At 43.7% G+C, this 27,119-nt stretch overlaps 1 protein-coding gene across 3 annotated transcripts in view; it reads left to right on the top strand.

Annotated features, from left to right (window-relative positions):
* The first annotated feature begins 539 nt into the window (after window positions 1-539).
* The window catches only part of TAFA2 (TAFA chemokine like family member 2), a 295,636-nt gene continuing 269,056 nt past the window's right edge, over window positions 540-27,119 (top strand). For 2 of the 3 annotated variants that reach the window (XM_084625487.1, XM_084625490.1), the window contains exon 1: window positions 540-1,918. The gene's annotated coding sequence lies outside the window, so the exon portion shown is untranslated. Of the gene's footprint in view, window positions 1,919-1,955; window positions 2,031-27,119 lie in introns of those variants that run through there. The other variant, XM_084625488.1, reaches the window with a different exon arrangement.

Here is a 27,119-nt window from a genome sequence, read left to right on the forward strand (position 1 = left end):
AGACTAAGACATTTATTTGAGCATAAGCTTTTGTGAGCTACAGCCCACTTCATGGGATGCATTCAGTGGAAAATATAGTAGGGGGATTTTATATACACAGAGAACATGAAACAATGGATGTTACCATACACACTGTAAGGAGAGTGATCAGGTAAGGTGAGCTATTACCAGCAAGAGAGAGAAAAAAAACCCCTTTGCAGTGACAATTCAGGTGGGCCATTTCCAGCAGTTGACAAGAAGGTGTGAGGAACAGTAGGGGGGAAAATAAACATGAGGAAATAGTTTTATTTTGTGTAATGACACATCCACTCCCAGTCTTTATTCTAGCCTAATTTAATGGTGTCCAGTTTGCAAATTAATTCCAATTCCGCAGTCTCTCCTTGGAGTCTGTTTTTGAAGGTTTTTTTGTATGTGTCTGAATCTCTTCTTCCTCTGGAGGGAGACACAGGCCAGCTTTTGGCTCTGGATTGCCGCTGTCCCTCTGTCTGCTGCAGCCACCCGGCGCGTTGGTTTTTCTGGCAGCAGCCGTACAGCTTGCTTCTTCAGTGGCTGCTGGGCGGGAGAGGCGAGGCAGCCCAGCCCAGCCCGATGCGATTCAACACCATGTTGCTCCAAAGCTCACCCAGGAGCCCCAGGTTGTACAGGCTATGAATGGGCTCTCTCCCCGTCCGAAGGGATTTCATTCATTCATGAATTGGTCCCAATACAGGAAGGAGGGGAAATCTCCCCAAAGAGCTTGGCTTTAAAGGGGAAACCAACTCCACGCTCATTTTTCTCCCCAGCGATTGGCGCTCTAGGGAGTTGCAAAACTGTGTCCGAGGGGATTTTTCGTTTCCTCTACTCATTTGTGCGTCTGTCTCTTTGGGTTAAGCTGGCCGCTTTCCCCTTCCTTCTGAAGGGGAAGGAACGAGACGCCCGCGCGGGTGCTCGGACCCGCACCCTTTTCTCCCGGGGGGTGACAGTGCGGGGGTGCTGGCGAGGAGAGAGAGGATCTAAGGCAGGCGTACGCTTCAGCCCACGATGTGCCTGGGGCTAGTTAGTCTCTCGGAAACTCTGGCGGTGGGACTCCTGGAAGGGCTACCAGCAATACAGGGCCAGCAGCTCCGCCACGTTATCTATTAACCGGACCTGAGTTCCCAGCTCGGACGTACCTGGGGCAGCAAGAAGGATCGAGGAGCCGGGGCAGCCGTGGGGAGATAGATATTGGGGAGGCAAGGACCATCTCCTGCCTCGTCAGGACGTGCCTGGCTTGACTGTATTTAAAGCCCCACCAGCTGCCTCAGCTTGTCTAAAACAATCCCACCACAGCCAGCCAGCAATCTGGAGAAGTACGTGCGGGCTGATTTCCCCCCCTGCAGGTGAATCTCTTACTCTCCAATTACCTTTCCCGAGAGGGAGAAGGAGCGAGGCGAGAGGGGGCAAAGTCTTGCTGTGTATTAAAAGCAGACCAACCAGAGGTGGAGTAACAGAGGGGGACTGCTGAGGGATGCGGTTAATTTTTCTTCCTTCTCTGCTTGCAAGGCTGAATCGGGACCTTCACTGATCTGGCAAAGGGGCGAGAGCTGAGCTGTCCTTTTTTAGCAGAGAAAACCTACATCTCTCCTTTATAAAAAATCCTCTGCTCACTTTTAAATAGTGCACAAGAAACACCCCCAACCTCTCCCTCCAAAGCCCCCTCTCTTCCCTGCACCTGCTTGCCGGATCCCTATTTTATTTCAAGATACAATCCGAGAGGAGTGGGGGAAACCCCCACGCAGCAAATTTACCCCCCCCCCCAGAGCCCCGAACAAATCCATGCCAGTGGATGCCGGAGGAGGATTGGGATTTTGTAAGCGATGCAAGTGCGATAAGGCTGGAGTTTCCCCCCGGAACCTGAAGGAGGATCGCTAGGGGTTTCCAAAAGGAAGCGGGGCTGCAGGTAGGTGAGAAGGTGCCAGCTCTCTCCAGATGTGAGCGGGCTCAGGCAGCTGCAGCTCCTGCTTTCAGGCACCCCAGTCCCCCCGCCCGGTACAGCGTTGTGCGGGTTTCGGGTGAGTGCAAAGGGAGATCTCCCACTCTGCTAAATTGTGGCGAGCTCCCGGCCCTTCACGTTTTGTCTTGTCTGATCCCTTGGTGAAGAGAGATGCTGGAAGTATCCAGCCAGTCACTCTAGCATCCGATCAGAGCTGGGCGAGGAAAGAGGTTGAGGGGAGAAGTTCTGGTTAAAGCGATTTGTGAACGAGTGGGGGTGGGGAAGAGACGAAGGTGAGGAAGGGTATTTAAGTGAGTCGATTATTCCAACCCCTCCTCTCCGGTACAAAAAAGTTTAAAAAAAGCCTCTTTTGATTAAAGAACTGTTTTTAATTTCACTCCGCTTTCCAGTTCAGTGCTGGTTTGTAAACTTACTGGACTCCTGATAAATAGCCCAGTGGGGCACTAATATGGATCAATGAGATGTGTCAGGTGTTTCTTTGAATTCTGTCCATTTTTGATTATTTAATCCTCCACATTTCTGCAGAACGATGGACGTTTTAGTAAGATTATCAGGTTTTCTGCCTAATTATTTTCATAAAGAGCATGGCTGATAACTTCCAGAACCTCAGATACCGGGCGATTTATTTTGGTTGGAGACAGATCGCTCTATTGGATGGCTTAAGGGAGAGGTTAAAGAGTGAATCGTTTTAGGAATAGTTTTAAAAAGGTCTATATAACGTATGGTTTATGACTTCAGTTCTTTCCTCTGTAAATGTTCCCCAAATCGTGGCATCTAACCTGAGACATTTCTTGCCAATATGTTTTGCTTGTTTCTTCCCATTTCAATGAGCTAGTTTAACGGCTCAATAGCATTTTATCTGTATTCTGTTTCATAGTGGGAAGGTTTTTCCCTCCCAGCCCCCCTACCCCAGGGTACTTGTGCAAGACAGAGTTTTTTAAAATATCGGCTTTATTTCCTGTAAAGCTAGCTGTGGGATTAGAAACACAAGCTGTCTATGCAAAGCACAAAGAGCAGCATCTTTCAGTGCCCTGCTAGGAGCAGAGTTGTCATGCTTTTCTCTATTTTATTCCTCATCCTTACCAGGAGGTTAAACAACTGCCTGAAGCACTTTGAATTACTCTATATGTGTAGTTACAATAGTCTCTTTCCATTCTTTGCTTGGAGGGTATTAATTTGTTGGAAAAAACAACTGTACAAACCTGCCACAACAATAATTTTTGGCTTTGTAACTAGGAAATCTTGTTTTGACTCCTGAAGAACTGTTAATTTAAATAATAAACAAATAGAGCCCCATAGAACATCCAGGGTGTTAGGGTCTTCTCACAGCACTGGATAAATTTAAATGATCATTATTATCTGGTTGCTCTTTCTTACCACCTGCTTTTAGATATTAACATTCAGACTGGTAATTTAACACTTTAAAGCTACTTTATTAGGTGATACATTACTATTTTTTCTTTGCTTGTAAGATTCCTTTATGGAGCATAACATAAAAACCTAAACAAACTAAACAGTCCTATCCCACCATGGCTTTCGGTAAACTTGAGAAACATGACCCACTTCTAAGACAATTTTTAAAGGGGGCACAAAGGATTTATTTATTATACTTGTCCTGTCGCAGTAACACTTCAGTCACTTTACACTGTGAATATATGTATGTATCTAATCTTAATAATTTCATAATTGTTCACGTAACAGTGGTAAAGTAATTCAGCTAAATCTCAGTTTTAGATATTACTTACACAGCTTTGATATTGTAATGGCGATGTTCACCTGAGCATCTATTTTTTCAGTTTATTACTGCCCTGACTTACCAAGCTACAATACTGTTCTTACTGTAAATGTAAACTATTTCAGTACTATGATTTTAGTGAAGAGGGGACTACAGTGATCACTCATTTTGTATTAGATCAGTCTTGCTATTTACAGCATACTTATACTGAGTACCATATATTATCTGAGCAGGAGGCTTTTGAAAGAATGAATTTAGATATGCTGTCTAGTTGATAGTAGGTGATTTTGAAATAAAATCTTGATTCCTGTCATACTGTTTTAATCAGCGAATGAGAACTAATCCAGCGCCTTGTCATGTATTTGACATGTAGTGTAATGTTTTTGCACATCTCTTCAAGAGCACCAAGGGATTTCATTTTACACGTAGGCACAAGTCATACAGTTGATTGTGCTAGTGCGGAGCATAAGCAGAATTAGTGGAGTTGAAAATTGTAATGTGTATGTAGACAGATAGATAATACTAGAGAGCTTCAGTTACAATGGCAAGTTGCAGACTGAAGATTCATTGAGCCTCGTTTAGATTTATGTTAAAGCAGATGTGCAATCTCAAAGCAATGTGGTGGCCTAACAGCATTTAGTAGCCATCAACTTTCATAATGTAATCAGTGGAGCTGATAGAATGACTCTGTTTTCAAGGATGAAAGCATAGGTTTTCCTTTTATCTATTAAGTGAAAGAGACTTCCGGTAAAGGAGCTCTTTGCCAACAGTCTGTGTACTTTCTGGTAGGCCCAAAAAACCTCGGCATTTTTCAAATATGAGTGTCACCACACTTACATGTAATATTTAATTGGTGTAACCTATTTTTCTTCTGGAATGTATTATTGCCTACTAGTAACTGTGTAAAGCATAATAGTCTATTAGAAGAAGATCATGTAGCACTAATTATGTGTTAGGTTTGACTACAGGTAATAGTAAAATACTAAACATTTGTCAATCTCATGCACTCATCAGTGACTGTGGAAACTAGGAAACCGTATAATTTACTATTCATATACAAAATGTGACCATTGTTTTGAAACTTTATTTTGAATGATAGTTCTATCAGTGAGCAAACAGTTGTATGCCTCTCTTTTAAGTTGTGCTGTGTTTTATTAGAAGTGCCTCATTAAGTCACATTATTCTGCAGCTGCTTGTTCATTGAAAATTCAGATAAGAACAGGGAACTTTATTCAGCACTGCAGCACTCTGTGTGTGTGTGTGTGTGTGTGTGTGTGTGTGTTAAATACTAAAAGTTGAAGGAGGGGAAAAAAATCTTCCAGGATCGCCATAATAGGAACATCAAGCATACTCTTTTCTTGTGATCTATGGATGGCATTTACAAATGCAATTAATCAATGTATTTATTAGTCAAACATCACCAAAACAAAGAAAATAAATTAAAGCAAACAGACTGCATGCCACTGTGAAGGGCAAAGCAACTAAAGACTGCGAAAACCAATTAATTAATGTTGGTTCTCATATTTACAATCTATATTTAGTCATCACATTTAAATAAAAGGCAGTACTGACATGTCCATTGTCTCATAGCCATTGATTTTGTAATATCGTGTAATTCTGCTGGAAATGGCATTTCATTTGAAAATACAGGTATTCCATTCCATTTTCCCTTTGAAATAGAGTTCTTAAAGAATGGAAATAAATGTTGTGGTCTGATTGAGGGCCTTTTTGTTATATTCATCAGCTTCTTTTGACTATTAAAAAACACAACCCTACTCTTTGCATTTTAAAATAATGTGGCAGCTTGTCAGCCGGTCTAAATTGTCATAGCTCCATTAGAAACTATGACAATTTATACCAGCTGAGGATATGTCACATTATCTCTAGATGTATAACATTGCTAAATTTTCACTTTATTTCTGAGTATATTTTAGGTAACAAAGATGTAAATGCAAACCGTTCAGTTTTGGTTTCCTTTGAAGAGATGTAAGGAGACCTGTGTATTATTGCTTATTGGCTTACAATATGGAGTTCAATTTATAGAGAGTTTAAACATTAAACTAACCTATATGTAATACATTTTAAGCATAAAGCTCTATATTCGAACACAAACGACAAACATTATTTTAAAAGAGAGGACTGCCCATGGAGCTGTGCCAGTTTACTCCAGCAGAGTATCTGGCCCAAGTATTTTGTTTTGCAAATCACAGAAATATGTTTGTATTTAAAAAAAAGTTAGGTTTGCAAAACCCATCTACATCCAATATGCAGACATAATGTCAGCTGATAGCCACATTGCAAACGAGACCTTAATTACTTGGGAATATGGTGAATGGTGACATCACCAATAACAATAATTTCATTTGGCTTGTAGCCATTTCCTTGTGTTAGATAAAGCACAGCAAGGCTGGGATGTCTATGCTCCAATTCTGCACCAATTCTGGCCATCTCCAGCTATCTTTTTATCACTATGTACAGTCAGTTGTCTATCAAAGGAAAACAACAAAATAATCATGTCAGCCGAAAGCACTCTTCCATAACAGCAAGCAACGCTTTCTCACTTCCACAGATACACAATTCAATTCATTTTTATATAGCTCCCTTCCCAAAATGTATTTCAAAAAACACTTTGGAGAGAGAAAATAATAATGTGATCATGCTTCACAGTAGTAATTACAGTGGGACACAGTACACTTCGATAAAATGGAGACAAGTAGCCAAACAAGCTTTCTTAGCTTTTTCTTCTTTTCTGGTACATCAGAATAGCTCTCTGCAGAATGCTTTGCAACTGTAGCTGGTGATGGAGGTAAGATTTGTCCTGTGGTTTATGGAAAATGTTTTCTCTGGACTTGATCCTGCAGACCTTTATTCATGCTAATAGGCTGCTCACATGAGTAAGCAGTTGCAAGAACAGATCTTTTATCTTAAGCAGTATGGAACCAGTCACCTATATAAATGCATGTGTGTGAGCTGGAAAGAGGGTTAGTTAACCTCCTGTTTTAAGGTTATCAAACCTCATAATGGCTACTGTGTTAACAGTGTTTCTGGTAGCTGCAGCTGACATCTTATTTTTGACCCTCATAATGTAAATCATGAATATGAGTCTGTTAACACCATTGTGTATAGACTTTTGTCCGATGAGAATCTTCTTTAACAATGCTGAGGAAAGGACAAACTATGAACTAGAATGTGTGACAATACTGACAGCTTTTTGGAAAGGTGGATGATGAGTATGTCTGCGAGTTTGTCATGGAAGTCATGGATTTTGTGACTTTCCGGGACCTCCATGACTTCTGCAGCGGCTGGTGCAGCTGGTCCCGGGGGCTGCCTGAACAGTTTGGGCAGCCCCAGGGCCAGCCACACTAGCTGCTGCTGGGGCAGTCTCGGGCCACCGTGCCCTCCCCCCAGCAGCAGCAGGAGTTTGGGTGTGGGAGGGGGCTCAGGGCTGAGGGTTGAGGTGTCGGAGGGGGTGAGGGCTCTGGGTGGCACTTACTTTGGGACAGGCTCCGTGGAAGCAGCAACATCCCTCTGTTTCTAGGCAGATGTGTGGCCAGGCAGCTCTGCGCACTGCCTCCGCCTTCAGACACTGCCCCAACAGCTCCCATGAGCTGCGGTTCTTGGCCAATGGGAGCTGCAGAGCTGACACCCGGGGCAGAGGCAGGGCGCAGGGATGCCTGGCCATGCCTCTGCCTAGGAGCTAAGGGAGGGAGATGTCACTGCATGCAGCCAGGTAGGGAGCCTGCCAGCCCCACCAACTGCCCTCTCCCAGCACCAGTGCGGGTCCCGGGCCATGTGCTGCCACCTGCCCTCCAGCACCTGCGTGAGTCCTGGGCCATGTGGTGCCCATGGGCCGCACCCCCCAAGATTTAGTCAAGGGTATATGTAAAAGTCATGGACAGGTCACAGGCTATGAATTTTTGTCTGCTGTCTGTGACTTGTCCATGACTTTTACTAAAAATGCCCTTGACTAAAATGTAGCCTTAGTGATGAGAATCTCCACTTATCTGTGCTACAGGGATGGCCACATCAAATTGCTGAACTCTGCAAATTAGCAAGTGGACATACACAATAGAAAAAGAGTACTGGACATTTATATGAACAGCAAGAATTTCCATAGTTATAATGGTACGTATTAAAATGCATGTTTTGTAAGAGAGAGAAATTCATGCTTTGAGGCACGAACCAATATCTAACTTAGAGGGGGGTAGGAGGAAACTTTGCCTGGGGCAGGTAATCCCATAATGACCTACTGCAGGGTTTCTTGCACCTTCTTCTGCAGCAGCTGGTTGTGGCCACTGCTGGAGACAGAATACTGACCTAGATAGACCATGGTCTGATCCAGCATGGCAATTTCTTTGTTCCCAAAATGCAAGGAGAATGCATCGCAGCTATGCTTTGTTCATTGACTTAGTAAAACTAAACAGCAATTGTCTAATATGTGATAAGGTCTTATTAATATTTTTTAAAAGCTACATAGTACATTTATTTATGTCTTAGTAATACGCAGCCTCACAACAGCAAGTTTTTGGGGATCCAGGAGTAGTTTGTTAAAACTATGTTCTGTGGTTACTTTCACAGCTGAGGCTTTTTAGGAATGTGCCTCTGTGCACCTAAGATTTCAGTTTAGCCCTTTGAGTTCTAAGCTGGACCATACTTCATAGTAAGATATTGTATCATTACATGTAATAGTGTAAAATACAAGGGAATGGTGTTTTGATGGCTCAGAGGATAGATAATGTGATTCAGCACCTTTCCCATTTAGGTCACTACCTGAAATTTGGACCTGCGCCAGTAATGACTGAAAATGAATACCATTTGGAAGTTGTCTGGTGGTTTATGTGAAATGAGCTGGTGGTCTCAGTCCAGTTCCTATTGATCTAATGTCCAGATCATAAAAAACACAAATGTAATTGACAAAAATGGCATGCTTGCTGTTGATGTCCACAGAGAGGCCAAAGATTGAGGCCTTATCAACAAAAGCACTTAAACATGTGCTTTGTAAGTGAATAGTCCCCATTTGACTTCAGAGGGACTGCTTGCTTTCTTAAAGTTAGGCATGCACTTAAGTACTTTGCTGAATTGGGGCCTGAACATGTATGCAGACTACACTCTTGCTGCTTTGTGACCAGGGTTGAGGCACATCGATGCGATGTTTTGGAATAGCAGCCGTGTTAGTCTGTATTCGCAAAAAGAAAAGGAGGACTTGTGGCACCTTAGAGACTAACACATTTATTTGAGCATAAGCTTTCGTGACCTTCAGCTCACTTCAGATTCCAAGGCCAGAAGGGACCATTATGATAATCTAGCCTCACCTCCAGATTTTAAAGGTAGAGGACCAATCTCAGTCTTTGTGAGGGGTTGTCCAGGATTTGAACCAGGGATCTTTCTTACCCTAAGAAAAAATCAAACCCTTAGACCAGCGGCATAGCTGAAGCCCAAGGGCCTATAACCTGAGCCCTGCTGCCCAGGGCTGAAGCCAAAGACTGAGTCTTGCTTCAGGTGGTGGGACTTGGGCTTCAGCTCTGGTCCAGGACCCCAGCAAGTCTGGTCCAGGACCCCAGCACTGGCAACCTCATTAAAACAGGGTCGTGACCCATTTTGGGGTCCCACCCCACAGTTTGAGAACCCCTGCCTTAGACCAACAAGCCATATGTTGAGAATCTTGCAGTTATCCAAGCTCTGTGGATAAATGCACAATTTAAATTCTCCATAATCCATCAATGACAAATATTATATACACTTACATTTAAAACAAAGATAGAAATAAAATCCAAGAAGGCTCTAATAGCAGATAGTTTTATAAGATTATATTAGCTACCCATGCATTTTAGTATTACAAACTACAAATATAGTCTTAATATTGTTCAAAAGTGATGTCACTAGTGTAGAAATAAAATAAAACGTCACCATCTGAGATGGTATACAACATATTCATATTCTCACAAAAATGAGGTCATATTTAGAACTTAATTGGGAAAAAATCGGTTACAGTATTTCAACAAGAAAACATCAACATGACTGGATTCTGTTACCTATATTTAACTTGTTTTGAGACCCATTTAACTGTGTATTTTAACAAATAAGAGCCTAGCTGTATATAAGTTAAGGCTTTCAGTTTTATCTTGTGATGTGGTGATAGTAACAAATAAGTAAAAATATGGTCTTTTGATTTATGATGTTACAAGAACCAAAGGAAAGACACGTTTATGTGCACTAATGCAATATTACAATATATTCAGATATGGTTATTATAGGTAGAACTGGTATTGAACTGGTTAAGGTTGACCAAAACCTCCCATTTTAAGATCCTATTTTTGTGTATATAAACTGGGATCCTAGGCTCTCTCTTCCCTCTGGATTTAGATGATGTACTGACTGTAGCGTTGACAAGGTATCGGGTCCTTGACAATTAAGAGGTTGCACTGGTGGCCAGGGGAAGGACTATAAATTGGTTGTGTGGGAGACAGAGAAATGAGAATCTCCAAAAGAACGCAGGGCCCTATACGCATCGGCTGATTTTTGACTGTGGTGAACCCCAGACTGGGGAAGTTTTGTTATGTACAGATATATACACACACTCATGGCAACTTGCTTTTTACTTACTGGTGTATAAAGCTTATCTTTTGATGGAAATACTCTTCCTGATGGTACCTATGTTTTGATTCTGCTGAGTTATTTCACAGCTCAGACACCAACCAACAAAAGGAAGGAATACAAAGATTTCTGAAATTTCCACTGTTAGATTGTTAGCTCTCCATCTTTAAATCTGAGCCTGGTCACTGCTGCACATGTATCCCTTCATGCTCTTAGATCCCTGTAATAGTTAGGTACAATTAGGTAAGGAAAAACAAACAAGAAGGAAGCTGAAGCTTTACCTTTGCCATTCTTAGCTTCTGTCTGTTTTTGAGCATATGTGGTCTAATGTTTTGGAGTTTATCCCCAGTATAATTAGAGACAACTTGGCTTTTCTCAAGCATTTTGCTATCATACATTTTAAAGCGTTCCTAAGGTTTGTGTCTACTGTAAATACATATTTGAAATCCACTGAATATACTTTTAGGCTATGATTTTTAAAAAGCATATTATTTACATCACCTTTAGTGCAATAACATCCATCGGTTAATAGATATTTTGGTCTGCAGAGTAATCTTGAAATTGCCTAATTACCTGATAAATGGCAAAAGTTTTGAAAAAAAAACATTTTGTAAAGAGAGTGCTGACACAGCTATAACTATAGAATGGCATGAATGTATGGTATGTCTTAAAAATCTAGTCACCATAGCTATCTAAAACATATCATACTAACACACACTTTCCTCTCTTCTCTATCAGACCATCCAACCACCCGCTATCTAACCCAGTGGCTCTCAAACTTTTTTACTGGTGACCCCTTTCACACAGCAAGCCTCTGAGTTCAACCTCCCACCCCCTTATAAATTAAAAACACTTTTAAAATATATTTAACATCATTATAAATGCTGGAGGCAAAGTGGGGTTTAGGGTGGAGGTTGACAGCTCGTGACCCCCGCCCCCATGTAATAACCTTGTGACCCCCTGAGGGGACCTGACCCCCAGTTTGAGAACCCCTGATCTAACCTCTTCTGCTCTCCTTGCCCTTCCTTTCCTCCTCACTGTTGTATAAACTCACCTCATCTGCATTGGTGTCATATGATCTTTCCGAATGTCAAGTAAATATAGTCTGCAGTTAGCAATACCAGATTGCTTTCCTTCCAAAAAAGTCTTTTTTTTTTTTTTTTTTTTTTTTGGTATGCCATGACCCATCAGCTCAGAGAAAGCTGCAAATGATTCTGATTCCCAAATTTTCAATATATTTTCTATTTAATGAGCTATGAAATATTATGCTCTTTTAATGCATTCCTGAATAACTGCATTCCTCCTGATAATTACAACTTTAGACTGAAACAGTTAATTTGAAACCTACAATAGTAGTAACATTATTTGGCTATTCTTTCTCCATATCCATCCTCTGGTGATTATCTTATTTGAACTTATTTGTATGCTGAAATTCTGAAGACTATTGTCAGCCACAGGTTGTCATCGGTACTAAATAAAAGATGCTATTTTAACATCATCCACAATGAAAATGGCTGTATAAATTATTTAGGCCTTGAAAAGGTTAAAAGAATAACTTTTTAGAGAAGAATATTTTTGAGTAACTTAAGATAAACATCATAGCAAGTAATTGTATACAAAATATACTGTATAGACGCTACCATTTGTGTCAGTATATAATTCTCATTGATTGTTTCTCTTTTAATCATTTTAACAGAGCAATTCCTCAAATTAAATAGATATCTACTTAAAAACTTAAGAAAATGTGTGGATAACTCAGTAGGGATTAGTGAATAAAACCATCACAGTTGATAGTTTTTACTTTACATTACATCTGTGTTCAGTCAAAAAGATTCTATCAGTTAGGTTCAGATTGTGCAGCCCCACTATTGTGATTAATTATATAGAGTTATAGGTATAAATTAAATGCTATGAATATATATGCATTCTGCAAACAGCATGATTTATAGTGAATGCACCCACGCCCCCACCAATTCTCATCTCTTCCTCAGTCTTTTGGCTTCTCCCATTGTTCTTGCCCCCCACAGCCTATTAGTAACATAAATCACTGGAATAGAGCGCCTTTGTCCATGGCCCTGGATCAAGACTGAAGGGGGGGAGTGTAGGTTCCAGAGACTCTCTGCCCTTCAGTGTCTCTCCTTAGTGGGTATTCCTTTTTTCAGAGACATCTACAGTGAAGTTACCCACACAATAGTAAGCTTAATAAAAACAAGATTTATATAAAAAACCCAGAGATAATAGAATTAAAACAAAAATGCGTTGCTTAACATTTACACTTATAAATTAAACTAGATAAGGCATTTTCAGCTTGGTTACAGAGAAGAAAAAGAGAAAAGTGAAAAACTTGCTTCTCCTGAAAGCAATCCCCCAATCTGACCACACTGTGAGCCCCCTTTTCTGTCTAGATATCAGCTTTTCACTGTGTCTGGTGATCTCTCTCACTGCTGTACTTGGACCCGTTTATCAAGCCCTTGCCTCTGGATTACTTGCATTTTCAGACATGAGTGCCTGGTCCAGTCTATCTACCCCCCTTCCCCCTGCTTTCCAAACCAGTTTTTTCCAGATATCTACTCACACAATATGGTTTGGGGACTGGGTGCAGTCTCTAGGAGACTGGCCATTGAGGATACAAAGACTATTTAATGATGATTAATAGCACTCTGTCAAATGCTTAACTACGGAACTAAGATCCCATTTCAGAGACAAGGTTGTCTGGTTCTATTTGTGGTCAGGTCTCTTGTTAAACTTCTCCAAGCAAATTTTTCTTTTGCATATATAAATAAATTATGGGCGTATTCCCCAGATCCTCAGAGTAAATAACAGGAAGAAGCATATTTTGTGCATGAATGAAGGTGGGATGATAAGTACATTATATAAAATAACAAAAGGAATTGGCATTTCATACAACATATTCTGCCAGTATCCCAGTATTGCCAACACCATGTGCTCAAAAATCATGAGTCCGACTCTAAAAAAGTTATGAGTTTTTGCTTTTTAAAAGACAGTTTGTGTGGTTTGGGTCTGTGTTGACTTGTGAACTCCCCTTGTCCATCCCTAGTGTGTGCACATGTGACATTAGTGTTGCCAAGTTTCAGAGTAGCAGCCGTGTTAGTCTGTATCAGCAAAAAGAAAAGGAGGACTTGTGGCACCTTAGAGACTAACAAATTTATTTGAGCATAAGCTTTCGTGAGCTACAGCTCACTTCATCGGATGCAAGTGTTGCCAAGTCTCCCAAATTGGGTGAGGTGATGCTGGTTCCTGCTGCAGGAGCTCCTGCTGGCTGGCTGACTGGTGCTGGGCTTCTAACTTCTCAACATTCAAAGTAATTCAATGTCTCCCCCACTGTCACATCTGCCTGTCCCCAGCCCAGCAATTAATGAGGCACACCCAGCTTCTACATGAGTTCTGACTCTGCTTCTGCCTGTCCCCCCAGCCTCAGCTCTGCTCCTTCTGCTGGTGCATCTTCAGGGGTTCTTCACCCCATCTTCCAGACCTGGGGTGGGGGGGAACTCCAGCTGCCCCTCTTTCCTTTTCCAGGCTTGATGTTGCAGGGAGGGAGAGGGGGAGAGCAAAGAACAGAGTGACCCATTGTTCACAAGATGCAGGAGAAGGGATGAGGGAGCAAGGTGCCCCTGAGCTGACAGGCTTTTTCTGCGTCTTCCTTCCTTCCCCTCTTGTGACAGCAGTATGGGTTGCTTCCTCTCTCCTACTAAAAAACTCCTCTCTATCTGCTTCCTGCAATGGCCCTGACTGGCGACTCTTCCCCAGGTGGTGGGGAAAATGGGGCAGGAAGTCAGAGGTGTCTATTGCCCAGGAAGGGCTGAAATTCAGGGGAAGGCTGGAACCTCTCATGTTCTTGCTAGATTGGCTCCAGACCCAGAAAAAAGTCATGAGGATATTGGAAGAGTTGGTTACACAGGTATCAATTCCCAGCATCAGAGTTTCAGGCAGAATCCAAACAATTATTGGTTCCTTCACGTGAATATAATTGTCGTGGGTGGGTTGTGGACAGGCAGACCTACTAGTCAGAGCGAGAGTCCACAGTCACTAGACAGGAACCAAGAGGCAGATGGGATAGGATACTAAGAGGTCAGAAGCAGGATCCAAACTGGAGGTCAGGGGCCACAAGTCAGATGTGAGGAGTCAAGTCAGGGTGGGATGCCAGGAAATCAAGGACCAGGAACAGGAAGCACAGAGCACACAGTTCAGAACAAGGGGGAGCCCAGTTGTTCAGACAGCTTTCTGTGCTTGCTGCTTGGCCAGTGGACCAATCGGCTGCTCTGGGGCATTGCCAATCAGACCTCATGGGCGGAGCTTCACACTCAGGGTAGGCTTCATAGGTCCCAGGTAAGCCACTGAATCCAGTACAGGCCAAGGAACTGGTAGTCTAGTTTCTGACAGGGTCTGTCTGTGCAGAAGTGTTCTGTAGAAAGCCATACCTTCTGTCCTATGGTGTAGGCAGGGCCCTGTTGTCTATGCTTGTCTGTATGCTTTTTTAGAGTAGCAGCCGTGTTAGTCTGTATCCGCAAAAAGAAAAGGAGTACTTGTGGCACCTTAGAGACTAACAAGGTCTCTTCACCTCCTCTTAGATGTGATGCATGTGTTGTTCTAGGTCCAAGACAGGTGGGTTGGGGGAGCATATGGGTAGTTGTAGGTGAAATTGGGGTGGTACCCATAGTTGATAAAGAAGGGGCCATGGCCGGTGGATGCATGATCTGCATTAAACTTCGCTGTAGGTAATTGAAGATGGTTGACATTGATTGGAGAAAGGTATCTCAGTTCGACAGCACTGGGCTATAGCCTTCAACAGGGGAGATGCCCAGTCTAACCCATCTCTTTTTACAGCAGGTTGATTACTAAGGTCATCTTGGCCTGGTCAGAGGCATAGGTTTGGCGACACCAGAAACAGAAGGCAGCATTTGTTCATGAAACCCTGGAACTGCTGGCAGTTCCCATCAAACCGTTTGGGCAAAGCTATCACAGGCCCCTGTTTGGGGCAAGGTATTGCAGGCTGTGTTCGCAGTGTAGTATTATCAACACTGAACTTCCTCACTTGCTCCTGCAGCCTCTGGTTGTCCAAGGTCAGCTGCGGAACTTGGGCTTGTCATTTTTGATTATTTGTCTGGGGGTAGAGGGCCATTTGGGTGAGTCCTATGGTTCTAGTGGCTTCTAGGTCTATCCTTCTCACACCAGGCTTGGTTCTGTAAGGTTACTGTGGTCAGAACAAGCTGTCATGGTCAGAGATTTGGTAGTTGGAGCCAGAATCCACAGCTGTGAGACTGGAGTCGGCTGGGTCAAGCTACAAGTGAGTCAGAAGTAGGAGACAACTGGAGGTCAGGAACCACAACTCAGATGCAAGGAGTTAAGCCAGTTGGGATGCCAGGAAATCCAGGAGCAGTAGGTGGCAGCACAGAGTCCAGAACAGGGGAGAGCTCAGTTGTTCAGACAACTTCCTGTTCCTGCTGTTGGTTTAAATAGGGCCAGTGGGCCAGCAGCTTTGGGACTCCACCATCAGGACTCCACCATCAGACCTCAGGAGTGAAGCCTCACACTGGAGCTGAGCTTCATGGGTCCCAGATAAGCCATTGTCCGCAGGCTGCCAGGTGGGGGCTTGGAATGTGGTAGCTCCCATGAGCCCTGCAGGCCTGGGTTTGAGACAGTGTGTCATGACAATAATGATAGTGCACTTATTCCAAATTCCAGGTTACCAGAAAAACAGTATAGTTTTATTATACTTTTCTGAATTGCTGTGTGGATGTCTTTGTATTATTGTCACAGGCTGATTTGTACCTTAGATCTTTCAAGTCCCTCTCATAGGCTCTTGGTGTGGGAGAGAGACCCCAGCTTCTCCTGGCTGACACTCCTTAGCTTGTCTTCAGTCAGGTCAACACATGGATCTTCACCTCCGATTAAAGCTAGTAGTCCTTAATTTTAGGTCTTGCAGTCTGATTCGGTCTTCTGGTTACTTTTGTGGAGGCAGCCTGGTGCAGAGTTGTCTCCCCTTTGCTGTCCCAGGCCTTTCACCTCCCCTTTCTTTTCTATACTTTCTTCTTTTATAGCAGGCCTCGTTTCCTCTATTGGTTGCTGCTTGGGTGCCTGTCTCAATGAGTGGCTGGTCTGGCAGTTGCATGGGGGTATAGTTAAGCGGTTTGCTTGTCAATAGGAGAGGTTCTCCTGCCCCCCTCTGTCTGAGCTCAATATGTGGTGTGTAGATCCTATTACAACACCCTTCCAAGGTGACCGGCTTCACTTCCTTCATCTCTTTCAAGGGTGGAGCTCCACACTACATCCTCTCTTGAAGTGGATCTAAGGAGTACAGACCCCTATTTCCTGGCTGTGTTAACATGAGAGGCCAAATTGTATTTGACATCTGTAAGAAACTTCCTTCTGGGAGCTTGTGATCTGCGTCTCATTAAAGTGACTCAAATCTGCTTTTTCAAAACAAAATTATTGTTCATTCACCCAAAGGTCAATACCCATCAGAGAAAAAGGTTAAAACAAATGTCTATATGCATCTGGTCTTACCTAAACTTTATCCTTTCCTTGCAAGTTTAGGAAGGTTCTGCTTCACCTAGATACCCCCACATCTGGGCGGGGAGAGACAGACTGTCATCCTGCTGTCTTCACATCCTTGGGTGTGTCTCTGATCACATCTAACCTTGAGCAGCTGCTGACAACTCGCCTCCTCCCTCTTTCTTGTTAGAGTCTTTAGCTGTTTTACTATCTTTTTGGTCTCTAGGTTCTGGCCTTGGCAAAATAGCTGTGTAACTTTTTTGGCTGGCACATGGAAAGAGCATCTTCTCCATGTCCCAGCCATTGTTACATAAGAATGGCTGTACTGGGTGAGGCCAATGGTCTGTCTAGCCCAGGAGCCTGTCTTCTGACAGTGGCCAATGCCAGGTGCTTCAAGGGGGATGAACAGAACAAGGCAATTATTGAGTGATCCATCCCCTGTTGTTCAGTCCCAGCATCTGGCAGTCAGAGGCTTAGTTATCTTGGCCAATAGCCATTGATGGACCTATCCTCTATGAATTTATCTAATTCTTTTTGAATCCAGTTATAGTTTTCAGTCTTCACAACATCCCCTGGCAATGAGTTCCACAGGTTGACTGTGGATTGTGTGAAGAAGTACTTCCTTTTGTTGGTTTTAAACCTGCTGCCTATTAATTCCATTGGGTGACCTCTGGTCCTGGTGTGATGTTCCCTTAGCTCCCTTTAAGTTGTTTACCTGGAGACGTTTTATCTCTAACTATTGTTTCATATTTTGCTTGCTGTTCCTAATGACCCTTATTACACTGGCACAATACATTCACACATTCCAATAACCCCAATATGTTCTGACTATTTTAATAGCTAGCTCACATTTTCATAAAATTATTACAGATCAAACCCACATTCTCCACCATAGCATACAAAGGAATATATCTAATTCCACAATACTTGATATACTCATACTGAAGCTGGAGAGCATCTCTAATCATAAGCTCATATCATTGTGATGGTACAATATAAGAATTCAGAAAGATAGGTGTTTTATATGCCTCTCTGTTAAAAAGCTGTTACACAATAACTTGATTTGTTAATTAGATTAGGCCTTTTAATAATTGCTTCCTATGACAGGTTGAGCCAGGCGTTTCAGAGGAGTTCAGGGCTTAAGTTTGTAAGCTTTTTGGGGCAGGGACTGGCTTTGTTCTGGTCTTGTACAGTGCCTACCACAATGGGGTCCTGGTTCAGAACTCAGGCGCTTAGATGTTATGTTAATATGAACAATAAATAATAAGTTCTTCTTCTGATCTGTGCCTGGTTTCATGTCAAGTTAAGGGAATTCTGGGGCTTCTATGCTAGAGCCCATGGATTGTTAGGTCTGAGAGCAAGGCCTGCAGGGAAAGGAAGCAGCATTTTTTTTCTGCATGGGGGAAGAGCTAGATAGAAACTAGATGTTGGCGGAGCTCTCCAGTGACCATAGTCTGGGGCAAAGACCTATGCGGGGGGAGGGGGGTGTTCCCCAGTGAGAGGGAGCCAGGGAAGGAGCCTAGGAGCTGCTGTGCTATGAAGCCTTTGAAAGGGCTGGGGTTGAGGAGATAAGTAGGCCTAGGACATAGATCTGAGGGAAGAGTGAAGGGAATGACTGAGCTTGAGGATGGAGCCCATGGTAGGTGGAGGGACTGGATTATAGAACACCTTCCAAAGAATGCAGAATCCAGGGCTCCTGTCCTCATATTTCCATTGTCTACATTGGTTAGCTGGTCTTACAGTTTTTGTTGTCAACGGGGGAGTTTACTTATGTGGAACACTACTTACTCTTACAGAGTCATGCACGTTGAGGAGGAGATTTTTGAGTTGGCACTCATGTCTTTGGTTCTAGTTTCTGTTCTTTGCAAGTGTGGTGAAGCCATTTCATTTACAGTTCAAAAAGAGTCCATCTTCATCTGCTCTAGAAACTTTTCCTGTGGATGCTTAGAAGGTCGTGTGTGGCCTCTCACCAAATTTTCTCTGGCATCCTATATTCCAGACCTACATTTTCCATTCTAACTATTATAAATGCTTTCTAGCACTAAAGAATAAAAGACTGTAATCAGAGAAGATGAGAATGATGAAGAGATCAGGGACATTCTTTTCTTTTCAATGTAAATGACCCCTGTTCCAGGAGCACATTGTTTGAAAGCTGATAGATCTAAAATGCTCTCCCCTCCCTACTTTGTACAGCAAGTATTTGTGTCCTTACTGTACATTGGATAAAACAATATGCTGAAACCATTATATACTAATGATAAGAACTGCCCTAGGTCTACAAAGGTTGGACTTTTAAGTGAAATAATCTGCCACTATAATGAATTTTAAAGTCATCCAATGTTAGCACCTTTATAATTCATAACACGGATCTTTGTTCTTCTATCTTCCCATGCTTAGGAACACTTATCATCCTGACATTTTCTAGTCTGATCTACTTTTCACAGTCTTCCTTCATCAGTTACATTTCCCAGTGCCCTTATCATGGTTGTAGGGCTAGCTGTACTCTCTGAACACACCCTCTCAGGTGACAGGCCTTGTGTCTTTACTCTTTCTGGGCTGGAATCGCATGATCCTCCCACTCTTAGACTGGGCCCTGGGCTACAGTACCCTGTATATCCACCGTGCTTACAGATATAACTGGGTTTGGTACCTATGGTTCTTCCCTTCAGGAGCTGTGACCAGTGGTGAATAGAGTGACCTCTTAAACAAAAGTATTGTTTAATCTTAACAGTAGGAACAAAGCATAATATAAGAGGGGAAAAAAGGGATGTTAAAGCAACAAAGTGTCTACACACGTCTGCCTTACTGATTTGCCTATCATCCCCCTGTGGTTAGTCTATGAAGGCTTGACTTCTTCAGACATTCTAGCAGGTGCCTGTGTCAGTCTGAATTGCTTCCCAATAACCACTCAGAGAAAATATGAAAGGGACAGAGGTTCAACTATCTCTTCTCCGGTGGCATATTGGTGACAGCTAGCCCTGAAACCATGACAGCCCTATTGTTAAAATAGCATCATATGCACTAATGGTTAACTCTGTCTTCATTTTGTTTCTTAGGCTTCTACCTTTATAAAGCTTTGAAACCTAGTGCCAGATTGTTCCTCTTTGATTTCAGTCCCTGGGGGGGATGAAAGAAGCATAAAATGTGCTCATATGGCCTAAATCTGTCAGAGAAAAGGGAGTTGAGCCTTAGCAGGATCATTCCAGACTCTCTGGATGTCTCGCCGTGTGAATTCTGGATGGTAAAAGCTCTGTGGGTCTGGACAGTCTGATGGACAGTTGAAAAGCCATGTGAGGGGTCTCCTTTAACCTTTTCAACAATAACTAACTTTGTAGCTGTAGTTCACCACTTTACTGGTCTTAGCAACTGTGCAAGCTTGAAAGAAGACTGGCTTAGTCCTGATTTATCGTGATCTCCTCTAACATAGAGTTTAGTATTTTAGTTAGTTGAATGGTCTGAAATGATTTGTTTTTGCAGTGACTGGGACTATCCATTTAAAAAAAAGCTACTTGTGGTGATGGTTTCTTTGTCTTGTGTTTCTTCACTAATTCAGAATTATGGTATGGAGTTGTATTTATGAAAGTCTTTTAACCCAGAGACCTCTGGGTTTTGCTATACAAAAATAGGGCTGCATCACCAAATAAAATACCTGAACCGCCATGAAGAATCTGAATCCAAACAATAAATTAAATATCTCCTTTCCTCTGCTCTCAAAAAAGCAAGCAAAAAAATTGTGAAAAGTAAACATGCCTAGTTGTGATCCACTATTAATACATAATATAATTACTCCTGAGGGAATGCTACACCAAAAAAATAAAAATTCTGCACACAATATTTTAAAATTGCGCAAATTTTATTTGTAAGTAAATAAATAAATGTGGAGGCTTCAGCATGGCAGTGGGGAGCAAAGGCCACTAGCTGTGTGGACGTGGGAGATGTCCCTGCAGGCTTCCCCCCGCCACCCCAGGGACAGAGACTAGGTGGTGAGGCTGCGCAAGAACTGGGCCTTCCCCAGAAACAACTTAGGCTCCTGCCCTTTGTGCCAGGTGCACCAGGTGTGGGCAGGCAGGCTCAGCCCAGCAGGATCTAGGTGTAGAGGGGCTTAGTGTGTGGGGGATACAGATGTGGGTAAGAGGGTACTGTGGGGGGCAATCTGGGTGTGGTGGCTCTGTTGGGGATCTGGGTGCCCATGGGCTTGAGCGGGGGGGAGTCCGGGTGCAGGGGCAATGGGTCCAGGTGAAAGTGGTTGGGGCTCAATGGGGAGAGGTCTGGGAGTGGGAGGATGGTGCTTGGATGTGGGAGGGGTTTGTCTGTGGGCAGCCATTGTGGAGAGTCCAGATGCTGGGGCTCAGTGGGGTGGGGGTCTAGGTGTGGAGGGCTCACTGGGGCGGTCCAGGTGCAGAGGAGGTGGGGGCTCGATGGGCCTGCTTAACAGGGGAGTCCCAGCTGCAGCTTCAACCAAGGGGACACTGCATGATGGGCTCCCACTTGCCTCCTGCTTCTCTATCCCCTTCTCTGTCCCTTCCTCTCCCAACTGTCCCCTGCTCCTATCTCCCTCCCCTCACTCCCACATCACCCACCCCCTGCCCTATCCCACCCTCTTCTTTCCCCACTGCTTCTTCACCTCACCCACTTGCCCTGTCCCACCGTGGGCACTCGCTGTTGTACCAAAAACAGGATGGCTTCAAGCACACACAAGGGCAGCACGACCATCACTAGGACCTAGGAGGTGGTGTCCAGCTGCAGGGTCAGTGAGCAGCACCCTCCTTCAGCCGGGCAGCTCTGGGTTTACAGAAATGGTGGGGGGCAGCGGCATGTGACATGGGTGCCCCTATGCCTCTCCTCTGTTTGGGGGGCAATGCCCCCCACAAACTACGCCCATGGGCATCCCCTGCCCCCCACCTCCAGGCGCAGTTTCCCTTTGCTTCCCCATCACTTTCTGCAGGGAAGCAAAGAAATCTGCGGGGGACATAGGTGTAGTTTGAGCGCTATATTTTGCGGGGCCAAAGCATGCGTGTGCACGTGCACTAGGGTTGCCAACTTTCTACTTGCACAAAACTGAACACTCTCTTGCCCCTGCCTCATCCCTCCCCCGCTCTCAGGCCCCATCCCTCCTCTGAGGCCCTACCCCACCTCCTGCTCACTCCACCCCCCCCAACCTCTGTTGCTCATTGTCACCGGGCTGGCTCAGGGGGTTGGGATGTGGGAGGGAGTGAGGGCTGTGGGTGCGGGTGCAGGCTCCAGGGTGGGGCCAGGGATGAGGGGTTTGGGGTGCAGGTGGGGGCTCTGGGCTGGGGGAGTGATGCCGAGGGGTTCGGAGTATGGGAGGGAGCTCCAATCTGAAGCAGGCTCCGGGCAGTGGGAGCTGCAGAGCTGGCACTTGGGGTGGGGAGCTGGCTGTGCAGCTCCCATTGGCCGGGAACCACCTCACCCTTGACGGAGGACATGCCACTACTTCCGGGAGCCACGTGGAGCTACGGCTGGCAGGGAGCCTACCTTAGCCCCGCTGTGCCGGCGATTGGACTTTTAACGGCCTGGCCAGTGGTGCTGACCGGAGCCATCAGGGTCCCTCTTCAGCCAGAAAACCAGACACCTGGCAACCCTCGTATGCACACACACACACGTGAACACTGAAGCCAGTTCTCTTGTCTCACTGGCTCTCTCCCCCTGCCTGAAGTGGTACCTGGGTTGCCAGTGCTTGGGGGTGGGAGGCGGGGATGGCTGGCTTAACAGGGGAGCCCCAGCTGCTGCTGATGGTCACTCCAGCACCCACAATGTCACTGCTCTTGTGATGCTGCCGAGGGGATGCCACATGCCAGGCTCCTGCTTCTCCCCCACCCATTCCTGTATCCCCTTCTCTTCCCCGGCCCCTCCTCCTTCCTCTCCCCCCTGTCCCCTGCCTCCTCCCCCTCCCCTTCTCTTCCACCTGCCCCCTCCCTCCCTTTGCCCCTCCTACCCCTTTCCCCTCTGCCTCTTCCCGCACCCCCCCACCACTCACCGTTGCACTGGGACCCAGGAGGTGCCATCCAGCTGCAGATGCAGTGATCCAGAGTGCAGGAGAACAGGTGCTCTGTCCTGCCTTCTCCACTCCCCTTGAGCCAAAATGTGCAGGAGGGAGAGGCGCAGCATTGGAAAGACAGAGTAGCCCCCCGGCAGACTGAGCAGAGCAAGACCTGCAGGGCAGCTCGGCGCTTGCAGAAATTGGGAGCTGGGGTGAGAAGTGGCACATGACCTTGCATAACCCCCCCCACACCTCGCCTCTGTTTGGGGTGGGGGGCCAATTCTCCCCCTGCACCCTCCTAAACTACGCCTATGGCGGGGGGCCTTAGTTTTCTGCATGCACAGTGACACAGAATTCACCTAGGAGTAATGCAAATTGACTTTTAAAGAGAGAGTTTCCCAATTTAATATAAATAGAAACTCCTTTGAGATCTAAATGATTTGTAAAGGAAAAAAGACCTGAGTTTGTCCTACCTTGGCTTCTTTGTGATTAAAGAGAGTCTCCTTTTTGAAATAAAAAGTTCTGCTTGTTGTTTGAGGCTAAATTGAATGGTCAGATCTTGGAAGACATTAGCCTGCTGGAGGACTGTTAGGATTATAATATCACAGATACCATGGAAGTGAAACCTGATTAATTCAGATGAGAGGCAGTTTTCATTGAAAACTTATTTACAAATCTTTGTTTTGTTTGCCAATGCCAATGTAACTCAAAAACTTTACGAACAGACAAGTTGGTAGAAAAGATCTTTGCTCCAGCTTCAAAGCCTGCAACGTCAAGTAAGGGCTGAAAAAAATCACAGTAAAATTCTCAGTCCTTCAGCAAAACTAGGTTAGCCAGACTTGACATTCCTGATATTTGTTAGGTAAAAAGTAATCACACAAAAACTTGTTGTGGAGGAGGTCTGGGTAGGGACCATTCAGGCCTTCTTTATGCATTACAAAGAAGGAAAGAAAGGGCATGAACCTAATTTGATCTTCCTTTTTCAGGTCACCTTTCAGTGCTGAGAGCATCACTTAGAAAGCAGTCAACTCCTGCCTGTGCATCTATTGGGACCGTGGTAAAGAGAAAGTGAGGGACTGAGGGAGAGTTTTCATGTAGAGAAACAGGTTCTGATTGAGTATAAAGTCCCATTTATGGAGTTTCATGACATGAACAAAACGTAAGAGTTTAAAAGTAGTGTATTTACTATTTGTATTACAATAGTCCCCAGAGGCCAAGATCAGAATCAGGACCCTATTGTGCCGGGCACTGTAACAAAATAAAATAGAAGTGTTTGCAATCAGTTTTTTTTTTTTGGTGTGGCCAAATGAGATTTACTCTATCCCTACATTTAGTTTAAACTAAGCCCTTATCAGAGTGTTCACAGTAGTACCAAGGAAAGCTCCACTATAAAACAAGCCAGAGTGCTCTTTGAAGTATCAGACAGCTGGAAGAGATTCCTTCAGTTCTAAGCCTGAACCACTGAAATCTGCCACTAGATCGAGAGTAGTAAATCAGTGTGCCTTCACAGCTAGGACAACGATTCACTCATGTGCCTTGACTTATAAAGAGAGTGAAGTGCTTCATTTGTAATACATGCCAGAATTTTGATCAGCAGGAACAATCAGAATGTCAAAGATTTTCTAAACGGCTCTTTGGTGGCGGTTTTGATTTGCCCATAAGTCACTTGACCAAGATTCACTAATTTTATATAATGATTAGTCTAGACTGTTATTAAGGATACAGGGCCCCTCCTGTACCCACTGAAGTTAGTCACAAAACTACCATGTCAGTGGGGCAGGATAGAGTCAACAAGCAGAACTAGTCTTTTTAAAACATTTGAAAACAAAACACAAGTAACCCAGCCTTTCCTTCCTATTTATATACGGCTGCTTTTGCACAGTTTGGGATATGAAATTCTTTCCCATAAAAATACTTGACTAAAACTCTTATTTTCAAGATTTTTCCCATCCATTTATCTTGACGTGTTTCTTAGGGGTAAGAACAGTGTGGTTTCCTGAAGCATTTAGTTGCAGGACTCTGTTGTGCTAGCAGGGCATAACTAAGTGACTAATTGTATGCTCAGTGTCTAGTGAGTGTTGAACAATGCCTTTTCCCCCCTCATTTTCTGATTAATCTCAAGACACATGAAAACATTAATTATGGTTGGAAGAATTCAAACTACTACTTTGTGGTGATAGTTTTATTAACTTTCTTACAACTAATGACATGAGAAGTAATCTGTGAGAATGGATTTTCTCATGCCACAGCAATACAGACAAAAAACACTTTATAGTAGGTAGAATTGTAAGCTCCTGCACAAATCAGAGGATTACACCTTGCTCAGTGAATAAGCATCATCTTTCTTCTGTGGTTAGCTGCATCCTTTTATAACTAGAATAAAAGATGGTTAGCACAAATTTGCTTTTTAAATACCTGTAAAATGTGAAAGTATTTAAGCAGTACTTTGTGTGAATATCCAAAAACTTTATTTTAACCATTATTGGAGGTTTCATAACTAAAGACTGGACCTGCCTTTAAATACTATAATAGGTTGATATGCTTAGACATTAGGGTGATGGATGCTGTAAAAAACACTTAAGCCCTATCTGTGCTGGAAATAGTATCCATTGCTGACAACTGGTGTCAGCAATGTGTACAGCTGAACTGGTGTGAACGCTATTAAGGTGAAAGTGTAGAAAAGGAACTCCGTTGAACCCTATTTCATAAAAACCATGGTTAAACTCTGCCTAGCCAGTATTTCTGCCCAAGCCAAGAGCCTGCACGTAGGCAACTATGGCCTGAGTGTTCCAGAAACCAGTGGCAATAACTTTAAAACAACAACAATAGCAACTTATGGGCAATTATAGGTGAGCCCTCCACCTACTCTGGGCCACGTTCTGGTTGAGTGCATACATAGGCACTCAATAAAAACAGTACAAAAATCTGCCTTGCAGCGGTTGCACATCGTAGAAGATGACGACTACTCCTTTTTTGGTCCACCTGATAGCCCACTCCACAGGTTCCTGCAGTGAGTGCAACTGAATGGTGCTAATGAGTTGTATTCACATTTGTGTGCACATACGTGGCTCCCTGAACCAAAGCGTGCACCTACACAGTCCCCAGAACAAATTGTTCCTACACACTTTGAATAAATAGATTATGGCTGTTTGTAGGGCTGGTGTTAACCAGGAGATGGGTTACATTTGCAGGGATGTTGGGAATTGGATCTTTCCCCACAACTGGCAGATTTTGCTCCTAACTTGGATTTAAGTTCAGTTTTTAAGATTTAGTCTCGTCTTGTGACCGTTTTTATTTAAAGGAGAGAGAAGGTGGGTGAGGTAATATCTTTCATTAGACCAACTTCTGAGAGACAAGCTTACACAGAGCTCTTCAAGTCTCACCTGAAGCTTGAAAGCTTGTCTCTCTCTAATATCCTGGGACTGACATGGCTATATCAAAACTGCTTATTTTAAAGGAATTATTTAGTTAATGCATAAAAGTTTAGTGCTATAAGATAACCTTCCTCACCTGACCCTCCACTTTATAAAAAAACAAACAAAAAACCAAAACTCATTGTTTTGGATGAATGTGTGAATATAGGGCATTTTTAAGACAGGAATATTTTTGTGGTACTTGAGTATTTTGTGCTTATGGACAAGAGGAGAACAGTGATCTCATTAGGTCTCAGGTTAACCAGGATAGACATGGTCAGTAATTGAATAAGAGACATCCTTTAGGGAAAAACCATGATGCTTCAGGAAGATGAGTTGGGGATTCAGTAGGCAGCATTCTTCACGCTGAGTCAGCATTAAATCAGTGATCCAGCCTGGGGTACTTTGATGCTGGAGATTTTACTTTTTAGGTGACATGCACAGGAACGTTTGACCATTTCTAGTCATTTTCATTAATACTGCTGGATTGATTTATGATGCCTCAATCAAGGATCTCAAATTGTTTCCCAAACACATAAATAAGCCTCATGCTATTCCTGTGAAGTAGATAAGTATTTCCATTTTACAGACAGGGAAACAGAAGGGTTTAATCTGTACAGACCCCCTTAGAGATTCCGTGGCACTTTCCACAAGAGTGGAAGCATGTGTCTACACCAAATAGCTACATATCCTCTATGTTAGTTAGCCTAGGGTCAATTTCAACCTGGTAAATCAAGGTACAAGGTTGTGGTTAAATTGGGGTTAGCTAATACCTCAACTAACATAACATAGCTAACATAACCTCAACCTCTTTTCCTAATCTAGACAAACCCGTAATGGCAGGTGAGTTCTATGCTAAGGGCCCAATCCAAGCCCCACTGAAGTCAAGGA

The sequence above is a fragment of the Lepidochelys olivacea genome (genome assembly GCF_965140295.1).
Source record: "Lepidochelys olivacea isolate rLepOli2 genome assembly, chromosome: 1".
In the NCBI taxonomy this organism is placed as follows: Eukaryota; Metazoa; Chordata; order Testudines; family Cheloniidae; genus Lepidochelys; species Lepidochelys olivacea.